The sequence below is a fragment of the Hippocampus bargibanti genome, unplaced genomic scaffold, assembly GCF_051943395.1.
Source record: "Hippocampus bargibanti isolate YZ-2025 unplaced genomic scaffold, ASM5194339v1 Contig00127, whole genome shotgun sequence".
Classification (NCBI taxonomy): Eukaryota; Metazoa; Chordata; class Actinopteri; order Syngnathiformes; family Syngnathidae; genus Hippocampus; species Hippocampus bargibanti.
Genome location: NW_028296977.1, coordinates 68,641 through 80,080, shown reverse-complemented (window position 1 = coordinate 80,080; position 11,440 = coordinate 68,641).

Genomic DNA, 11,440 nt, shown 5'->3' with positions numbered 1-11,440 from the left:
CAGCACAGTCTCCTCCTTGATGAATGTCGTGGTCAAAAATGCAGAAAAAACAATCCGTATCCGTTCCACACGACGCACAACAACACAAAGTGACAAAAGAAAACATAAAACAAGGCAAAAACAACCAAAAAAACAAGGCTCATGAGAGCACTTGCTGAGGCTGCCTACTCGGGCGCCATCTTGGACTGGATATAGCAGATCTTGAATGCGTGGGAGTGGGTGACGATCGGGGACAGTTTTGCGATTTAGGTCCCTAAAGTCAACGCACAGGCGCAAGCTTTTATCTTTGTTTCTAACACAGACGACAGGAGATGAGTATGCTGAAGTGGATTTTCTTATCCAATCATGGTGAAGTAGGTTTTACACATAGTCTTTGACCTCTCGGTAAAGGGGTTTTGGAATGGCATTGTAACGCTTTTGCACCGGCGTGTTGTCAGTGAGTTGGATCTTGAGTTGCAAGTTTGGAATGCAACCTATATCAGCATCACCTCTTGCAAAGACATCTGACTCTTCATACATGCATGTCTCTGGCAATCCCCTGTTCCTCCTCTTTGAGATGTGACAAGCCAACCGGAGGATGCCACTTGTCTGTGCTCAGAGCCGAGCATATTTGAACGGTGGGACTGTTTAGCGGCTTTGGAATGTCGGAGCACTCTTTAAAGGGCATGACCCCAGTCTTCTTTTCCTTTCGGCTTTTCCCCTCAGGGGTCGCCACAGCGAATCAATGTCCTCCATCTATTCCGGTTCTGTGCATCATCTTCTCTCACACCAGCTACCTTTATGTCCTCTTTGACCACATCCATAAACCTCCTCTTTGGTCTTCCTCTCGGTCTCCTGCCTGGCAGTTCAAGACTCAGCATCCTTCTCCCGATATAGTCAGTCTCTCTCCTCTGGACATGTCCAAACCATCTCAGTCTGGCCTCTCTGACTTTCTCTCCCACGCCTCTAATATGAGTTGTCCCTCTAAAGTACTCATTCCTGATCCTATCCAACCTGGTCACTCCCAAAGAAAACCTCAACATCTTCAGCTCTGCTACCTCCAGCTCTGCTTCCTGTCTTTTCTTCAGTGGCACTGTCTCCAGTCCAAACATCATGGCTGGTCTCACCACGGTTTTATACACTTTTCCTTTAATCCTAGCTGAAACCCTTCTATCACACATCACACCTGACATTTTTCTCCAGCCGCTCCAGCCTGCCTGGACACGCTTCTTCACCTCTTTTCCACACTCTCCATTGCTCTGGACAGTTGACCCCAAGTACTTAACATCCTCCACCTTCTTTATCTCTTCTCCCTGTAGCATCACTCTTGCACTTGGATCCCTCTCATTCACACACATATATTCCGTCTTGCTGCGACTGATCTTCATTCCTCTCCTTTCCAGGGCATATCTCCACAGCTCTAGTTTCACCGCCACCTGTTCCCTGTTCTCGCTACAGATCACAATGTCATCTGCAAACATCATGGTCCAAGGAGATTCTTGTCTAATATCGTCTGTCAGCCTGTCCATCACCATAGCAAACAAGAAGGGGCTCAGAGCTGACCCCTGGTGGAGTCCCACCTCCACCTTGAATTCCTCAGTCATGCCGACAGCACACCTCACAACTGTCTTACAGTGATGATACATGTCTTGTCCCGCTCTCACTTACTTTTCCGTCACTCCAGACTTCCTCATGCATGCCACAGCTCTTCTCTGGGCACCCTGTCGTACGCTTTCTCCAGATCTACAAAGACACAATGCAATTCCTTCTGACCTTCTCTGTAGTTCTCTATCAGCATTCTTAAAGCAAACATTGCATCTGTCGTACTCTTTTTTTGGCATGAAGCCATACTGCTGCTCACAAATGTTCACTTCTGCTCTTAGTCTAGCTTCAACTACTCTTTCACAGAGTTTCATTGTATGGCTCATCAACTTTATTCCTCTGTATTTAGTACAACTCTGCACATCTCCTTTGTTCTTAAAAATGGGCATGAGTACACTTCGTCTCCATTCTTCAGGCATCTGTTCACCAAGATCTTGTTGAATAACCCGGTCAGGAACACCACCGCCACCTCTCCAAGACACTTCTATACCTCTATTGGTAAATCATCAGGACCGAGTGCCTTTCCCCCCTTCATCCTCTTCATAGCCCTCCTCACTTCATCCTTGCTAATGCTTGCTACGTCTTGGTCCACAACATTCACGTCTTCCACTCTTTGTTCCTTCTCATTTTCCTCATTCATCAATTCTTCAAAGTACTCTTTCCATCTTGCCATCACACTACTGGCACCTGTTAATACATTGCCATCTCTATCCTTAATCACCCGAACCTGTTGCAGGTCCTTACCGTCTTTGTCTCTCTCTCTCGCCAGCCTGTAAAGATCAGTCTCACCTTCCTTGCTGTCCAGCCGAGCATATAAGACATCATATGCCTCTTCTTTGGCCTTTGCCACCTTTAGTTTAACCGTGCGCTGCATCTCCTTGTACTGCTGTCTCCTCTCGTCCGTCCTCTCAGTGTCCCACTTCTTCTTTGCTAACCTCTTTTACTGTATACACTCGCAACTCCCCATTCGACCACCAAGTCTCCTTATCTACCTTTCTTCCACTCGATACACCAAGTACTTTCCGACCTGTACCTCTGATTATGTTCGCTGTAGTTTGCCAGTCATCTGGAAGGACCTCTTTCCCACCCAGTGCTTGTCTTACCTCCTTCCTAATTGTCATTCAACACTCTTACTTTTTCAACTTCCACCATTTTGTCCTCACTTCAGCCTTTTGTTTCTTCATCTTCCTCACTGCCAGCGTCATCCTACACACCACCAACCTATGCTGTCTGGCTACACTCTCACCAACCACTACTTTGCAGTCACTGATTTCCTTTAGATGGCACCGTTGACACAAAATGTAGTCTACCTGTGTACTTCTGCCTCCACTCTTATAGGTCACCCTATGTTCCTGTCTCTTCTCACCTCCTCATCATCTTTGTTTCCTGCGCCAACATGTCCATTGAAGTCTCCACCAATTACAACCCTCTCACTTCTCGGGATGTTCTGTATGACTTCATCAAAGTCCAACCAAAATTTCTCCTTCTCCGCCAGCTCACATCCTACTTGTGGGGCATACCCACAAACAACATTGAACATCACGCCTTCAATTTCTAGCTTCAGACTCATCATTCTATCTGATACTATTTTTACTTCTAAGACATTCCTAACAAACTCCTCTTTTAAGATAACCCCAACTCCATTTCTCTTTCTGTCTTCACCATGATAGAACAACTTAAACCCTGACCCTAAGCCTCTAGCCTTGCTCCCTTTCCACCTGGTCTCCTGGACACACAGTATGTCTACCTTTCTTCTCTGCATCATGTAAACCATCTCTCTACCTTTACCTGTCATTGTTCCCACTTTTGAAGTTCCTACTCTTAGTTCTATACTCTTGGCGTTCCATCTCTCTCTTTTCCTCCGGGCACACCTCCCTCCTCTCCTTCTTCGACCAACAGTAGTCCATTTTCAAGTGGCACCCTGAAGGTCAACAGTACCAATGGTGGCCGTTGTTAACCCGGGCCTCGACCGAGTATGGGATTCATAGGTTTGATTCGCATATTTGTTTTGGCAAAAAAAAATTACGTCGGATGCCCTTCCTGACACAACCCTCTGTATTTATCCGGGCTTTGGGACCGGCACAATAAGACACTGGCTTGTGCCCCCTTGTGGCTACATTCACATACATTGGGCATGACCCCAGTAACTTCCTCAATTGAGCCCAGAATAGTTCTCTGTGAAAGATGAATGTCATGTTTACTAACATTCTGAATGGGAATTTTTTTAAACAAATTGTCGGCCCACTGGGTACATGTACTAACGAAGAGAACGGCTCTCGCCCCTCAGGGCAGTTGTTCCCTATACTGGGCTCAAATAGCATTGTTCCCCCCCTTGGGCCATGCTCTGACTCTGCACTTCACCTCCCATATCTTGCCCGCAGGAATGAGTCCCTTCTTCCCAACACATACTGGAGGAATGTCTCATCAGGGCCCAATTTCTGAAGAACAGAAATCAAGGTCTCTACTGTGCGTTCGCTGACACTCATGCTTCTTTCAGTATGGCTACAATGTCCACCTGTTCATTGTTCTCTTTGATCATTTCTGCAATCACATTGCTTCCTACGAGAGGACAGTTAACACAACTCGTACTGATTAGTATGGGAACTTGTATGTCAGCATGTCCATGGTTTCCACTCCGTATTTGCAACCCAACATTAGCCCATCCATCAAAGGGAACCGCTGTGCCATTCGCTGCAGATACCTATAACACGGTTGTCTCGTGTCGTCTTTTCCTCGTCATTCACAGTGCTACCTGCCTGCGACGCCCAATTGTAACCGGACTCAGGTCTAGGGGATACCTGGGTCGGTCCAAAGGCGTCACAGGCAGGTAGCACTGTGAACGACGAGGAAAAGACGACACGAGACAACCGTGTTAATCAGCTTCACACAGCGGCATTTATGACTAACTCATTTACTCATCAAAACATCAATTCAGCAATTTCAATATCAGAGTACATTCATGTGTAGATCTATACATTCAACATACATACATTGTATATATCCTCCACATTCGTACATGCTTATGCACGTCTGCACGGTCATGTGTGTTGTACTGGGAACTACAATTGACATCCAAAAATCCAAATTCAAAGCCACAACACAAGGTTTCATATATAGCCTAACACGTCCCCAAATACTTTAACATCTTGAGGATGTCTAACACTTATTATTTTGAATACCTGTGAACGACGAGGAAAAGACGACACGAGACAACCGTGTTAATCAGCTTCACACAGCGGCATTTATGACTCATCAAAACATCAATTCAGCAATTTCAATATCAGAATACATTCATGTGTATATCTATACATTCAACATCTATACATTGTATATATCCTCCACATTCGTACATGCGTGAGATTAGCCTACATCGTCTTCCTCTGTTCCATTCACTATGGTGAACAAATATATAAGGAAGAGGATGAGCGAAACAAAGGAGAAGTGGATCACAGAGCAGTGTGAAAAAATAGACAAGTATACGACAGGGCAACAGTAAAGCAGCATACGCCACATTGAAGGCTTTGACAAAGACGCAGCAACACACTGCAACAATAATAGAAGATGGGGATTGTGCTCTGCTAACCGAAAAGACAGCAGTAATCAGAAGATGGACAGAGTACTGCCAGGAACTCTACAACCTCAAAATAAAAGCCAACCGGAACGTAATCACTGACGCCGCAAAGGTCTCCAGCGAAGATGATGACGTGCCAATACTCCAGGCATAAGTGGAGGAGGCAATAAGGAACCTGAAGATCGGCAAGTCACCTGGCATTGACAACTTTCCCGGCTGAAATTTGGAAACACGGAGGACACGAGACAATAAAAGCACTCACACACATTTGTCAAAATATTTGTAAAACCAAGCAATGGCCCCAAAAATGGACACAATCTCTGGTTATCCCTATCCCTAAGAAGGGGAACTCAAGGCAGTGTCAGAACTACAGGACCATCAGCCTGATCTGCCACACAAGCAAAGTGCTGCTAAGGATCATCCTGAACAGACTAAAGAGTAGGGCAGAGGAAATTATCGAAGATGAGCAAGCAGGATTCCGACCAAAAAGGAGTACCACAGAGCAGGTTTTTAACATCAGATTACTTATCGAGAAACACCTCCAGCATCAACATGACCTGTTCCACAACTTCATCGACGTTAAAAAAGCCTTTGACAGGGTGTGCCATGAGGGGATGTGGCAGGTGCTCCGAAACTACAACTTCAACAAGAATCTCATCCAGGTCATTCAGTCACTCTACATCAACTCAAGCAATGCAGTTCTCACGAACAACACCATGGGGGAACTTTTCAAAACAAAACATCTATCGGTGTCCGAAAAGGCAGTCTTCTGTCCCCCGTCCTATTCAACATCTTTCTGGAAAACATCATGGATGAGGCCCTGGAAGAGTTTCACACCTCCATATTCATCGGAGGAAGACCCATCTGTAACCTCCGGTTCGCTGATCACATAGATCTGATGGGAAAAAGCGAAGCCGAACTCCAGGAGCTTACCACCAGACTGGAAAAGGTAGCGAGGGGTTACGGTATGCAAATAAGCGCAAAGAAAAGCAAGATACTGGTCAATAGCTACAATAAAACAACACCATCAAAAATCACAATGAACTGGCAAACCCTAGAAGTGGTGAAGGATTTCAAATACCTTGGGTCCTTTGTGAGTGAGGATGGCACTACCACAAAAGATTAAATCACAAATTGCAATAGCAACATCAGCCATGACAAGACTGGCCCGAATTTGGAGGAGCATTACCATCGGCTTTGCAGTGAAGGTCAGGCTGTACAAGTCTTTAGTACTCTCCAGCTTGTTATACGGCTGTGAGAGCTGGACACTTACAGCAGACACGGAGCGCAGGATCAAGGCCTTTGAGCATAAGAGCTACAGAAGGATGCCAATATATCCTACAGGGAACACCGGAAAAATGATTACGTCAGACAGCTAGTCACCACCCTTTCTGGAGAACAAGAGCCTGTACTCTCAAAGGTGAAACGTCGTAAAATAGCCTGGTTTGGCCACGTTATAAGGCATACCTCACTATCCAAAACCATCCTGGAGGGGACAGTGGAAGGGAAGCGGAGAAGAGGAAGACAGAGGAAGTGCTGGATGAACAACATTAAGGAATGGACAGGCTGCAGCTTCCACACCCTGCTATGAACTGCGAAGACCGAGAGCGCTGGAGATCTCTGACTGCCCAGACGTCCATCATGTCACCCCTCTACGGCCTTCTAGGCCATGGGAGAGTGAGTGAGCGCCCTCTCCTGACTTGGTAGTCTATTCGAATAACATACAGTAACGGAGGTCGTTTCTAACCCCCTACATATACAAGTGAAAACATGAAGATTCCGCCTTTTGTTTAGCTTATGTTTAGCTGACACTTATACAATTAAAAACATGGAGATTCAGCCTTTTGTTTAGCTGTGATGATCATATGAAATTGTTATTACCTTAAACGCATTTTCAGAGGAAGAGAAACACATTTTCTGAACTTCATGTTTTCTTAATAGTTTCAACTTTTTTGATGAAATTAGTGTGTATATAGGCTGCAGTGTGCTGATCTGACACTTATACAATTAAAAACATGAAGATTCAGCCTTTTGTTTAGCTGTGATGATCATATGGAATTTTTATTACCTTCAACGCATTTTCAGAGCAAGAGAAAAACATTTTCTGAACTTAATGTTTTCTTAATGGTTTCAAGTTTTATGATGAAATTAGTGTCTATATAGGCTGCAGAGTGCGAATATGACACGTATACAAGTGAAAACATGAAGATTCAGCCTTTTGTTTAGCTGTGATGATCATTAGAACTTTTTATTGCCTTAAACGCATTTTTAGAGCAAGAGAAACACATTTTCTGAACTTAATGTTTTCTTAATGGTTTCAAGTTTTATGATGAAATTAGTGTCCATATAGGCTGCAGAGTGCTCATATGACACTTATACAAGTGAAAACATGAAGATTCAGCCTTTTGTTTAGCTGTGAGGATCATAAGAACTTTTTATTGCCCTCAACGCATTTTCAGAGCAAGAGAAACACGTTTTCTGAACTTAATGTTTTATTCATTGTTTTAACTTTTTTTTTGATGAAATTAGTGTGTGTATATAGGCTGCAGTGTGCTGATCTAAAACTTATACAAGTGAAAACATGATGATTCAGCCTTTTGTTTAGCTGTGATGATCATATGAACTTTTTTATTGCCTTAAAGGCATTTTCAGAGGAAGAGAAACACGTTTTCTGAACTTAATGTTTTATTCATTGTTTTAACTTTTTTGATGAAATTAGGCTACAGAGTGCTCATCTGACACTTATACAAGTGAAAACATGAAGATTCAGCCTTTTGTTTAGCTGTGAGGATCATATGAACTTTTTATTGCCTTAAACGCATTTTCAGAGCAAGAGAAACACATTTTCTGAACTAAATGTTTTCTTAATGGTTTCAAGTTTTATGATGAAATTAGTGTCTATATAGGCTGCAGAGTGCTCATCTGACACTTATACAAGTGAAAACATAAAGATTCAGCCTTTTGTTTCGCTGTGAGGATCATATGAACTTTTTATTGCCTTAAACGCATTTTCAGAGGAAGAGAAACACGTTTTCTGAACTTAATGTTTTATTCATTGTTTTAACTTTTTGATGAAATTAGTGTGTGTATATAGGCTGCAGTGTGCTGATCTAAAACTTATACAAGTGAAAACATGATGATTCAGCCTTTTGTTTAGCTGTGATGATCATATGAACTTTTTTATTGCCTTAAACGCCTTTCCAGAGGAAGAAAAACACGTTTTCTGAACTTGTTTTATTCATTGTTTTCTTTTTTTTGGTGAAATTAGACTGCAGAGTGCTCATATGACACTTATACAAGTGAAAACATGAAGATTCAGCCTTTTGTTTAGCTGTGAGGATCATATGAATTTTTTATTGTCTTAAACGCATTTTCAGAGCAAGAGAAACACGTTTTCTGAACTTAATGTTTTATTCATTGCTTTAACTTTTTTGATGAAATTAGTGTGTATATAGGCTGCAGTGTGCTGGTCTGACACTTATACAAGTGAAAACATGAAGATTCAGCCTTTTGTTTAGCTGTGATGATCATATGAAATTTTTATTACCTTAAACCCATTTTCAGAGGAACAGAAACACGTTTTCTGAACTTAATGTTTTCCTCATGGTTTTAGGTTTTATGATGAAATTAGTGTCTATATAGGCTGGAGAGTGCTAATCTGACACTTATACAATTAAAAACATGAAGATCCAGCCTTTTGTTTAGCTGTGAGGATCATAAGAACTTTTTATTGCCTTAAACGCATTTTCAGAGGAAGAGAAACACGTTTTCTGAACTTAATGTTTTATTCATTGTTTTCACTTTTTGTTAATGAAATTAGTGTGTATATAGGCTGCAGTGTGCTGATCTGACACTTATACAAGTGAAAACATGAAGATTCAGCCTTTTGTTTAGCTGTGAGGATCATATGAACTTTTTATTGCCTTAAACGCATTTTCAGAGCAAGAGAAACACATTTTCTGAACTTAATGTTTTCTTAATGGTTTCAAGTTTTATGATGAAATTAGTGTCTATATAGGCTGCAGAGTGCTCATCTGACACTTATACAAGTGAAAACATGAAGATTCAGCCTTTTGTTTAGCTGTGAGGATCATATGAATTTTTTATTGCCTTAAACGCATTTTCAGAGTAAGAGAAACACGTTTTCTGAACTTAATGTTTTATTCATTGTTTTAACTTTTTTGATGAAATTAGTGTGTATATAGGCTGCAGTGTGCTGATCTGACACTTATACAAGTGAAAACATGAAGATTCAGCCTTTTGTTTAGCTGTGATGATCATATGAACTTTTTTATTGCCTTAAACGCATTTTCAGAGGAAGAGAAACACGTTTTCTGAACTTAATGTTTTATTCATTGTTTTAACTTTTTTGATGAAATTAGTGCTATATAGGCTGCAGAGTGCTCATCTGACACTTATACAAGTGAAAACATGAAGATTCAGCCTTTTGTTTAGCTGTGAGGATCATATGAACTTTTTATTGCCTTAAACGCATTTATAGAGCAAGAGAATCACGTTTTCTGACCTAAATGTTTTCTTCATGGTTTTAAGTTTTATGATGAAATTAGTGTCTATATAGGCTGCATAGTGCTAATTTGACACTTTTAAAACCGAAAACATGAAGAGTCAGCCTTTTGTTTAGCTGTGAGGATCATATAAACTTTTTATTGCCTTAAACGCATTTTCAGAGCAAGAGGAACACGTTTTCTGAACTTAATGTTTTATTCATTGTTTTAACTTTTTTTGATGAAAGTAGTTTCTATAGACGCTGCAGAGTGCTCATCTGACACTTATACTAGTGAAAACATGAAGATTCAGCCTTTTGTTTAGCTGTGAGGATCATATGAACTTTTTATTGCCTTAAACGCATTTTCAGAGCAAGAGAAACACGTTTTCTGAACTTAATGTTTTATTTATTGTTTTAACTTTTTTGATGAAATTAGTGTGTATATAGGCTGCAGTGTGCTGATCTGACACTTATACAAGTGAAAACATGAAGATTCAGCCTTTTGTTTAGCTGTGATGATCATATGAACTTTTTTATTGCCTTAAACGCATTTTCAGAGGAAGAGAAACACATTTTCTGAACTTAATGTTTTCCTCATGGTTTTAAGTTTTATGATGAAATTAGTGTCTATATAGGCTGCAGAGTGCTCATCTGACACTTATACAAGTGAAAACATGAAGATTCAGCCTTTTGTTTAGCTGTGAGGATCATATGAACTTTTTATTGCCTTAAACGCATTTTCAGAGCAAGAGAAACACGTTTTCTGAACTTAATGTTTTATTCATTGTTTTAACTTTTTTTGATGAAATTAGTGTGTATATAGGCTGCAGTGTGCTGATCTGACACTTATACAAGTGAAAACATGAAGATTCAGCCTTTTGTTTAGCTGTGAGGATCATATGAACTTTTTATTGCCTTAAACGCATTTTCAGAGCAAGAGAAACACATTTTCTGAACTTAATGTTTTCCTTAATGGTTTCAAGTTTTATGATGAAATTAGTGTCTATATAGGCTGCAGAGTGCTCATCTGACACTTATACAAGTGAAAACATGAAGATTCAGCCTTTTGTTTAGCTGTGAGGATCATATGAACTTTTTATTGCCTTAAACGCATTTTCAGAGGAAGAGAAACACGTTTTCTGAACTTAATGTTTTATTCATTGTTTTAACTTTTTTGATGAAATTAGTGTGTATATAGGCTGCAGAGTGCTCATCTGACACTTATACAAGTGAAAACATGAAGATTCAGCCTTTTGTTTAGCTGTGAGGATCATATGAACTTTTTATTGCCTTAAACGCATTTTCAGAGGAAGAGAAACACGTTTTCTGAACTTAATGTTTTATTCATTGTTTTAACTTTTTTGATGAAATTAGTGTGTATATAGGCTGCAGTGTGCTGATCTGACACTTATACAAGTGAAAACATGAAGATTCAGCCTTTTGTTTAGCTGTGAGGATCATATGAACTTTTTATTGCCTTAAACGCATTTTCAGAGGAAGAGAAACACATTTTCTGAACTTAATGTTTTCTTCATTGTTTTAAGTTTTATGATGAAATTAGTGTCTATATAGGCTGCAGAGTGCTCATCTGACACTTATACAAGTGAAAACATGAAGATTCAGCCTTTTGTTTAGCTGTGAGGATCATAAGAACTTTTTATTGCCTTAAACGCATTTTCAGAGGAAGAGAAACACGTTTTCTGAACTTAATGTTTTATTCATTGTTTTAACTTTTTTTAATGAAATTAGTGTGTATATAGGCTGCAGTGTGCTGATCTGAC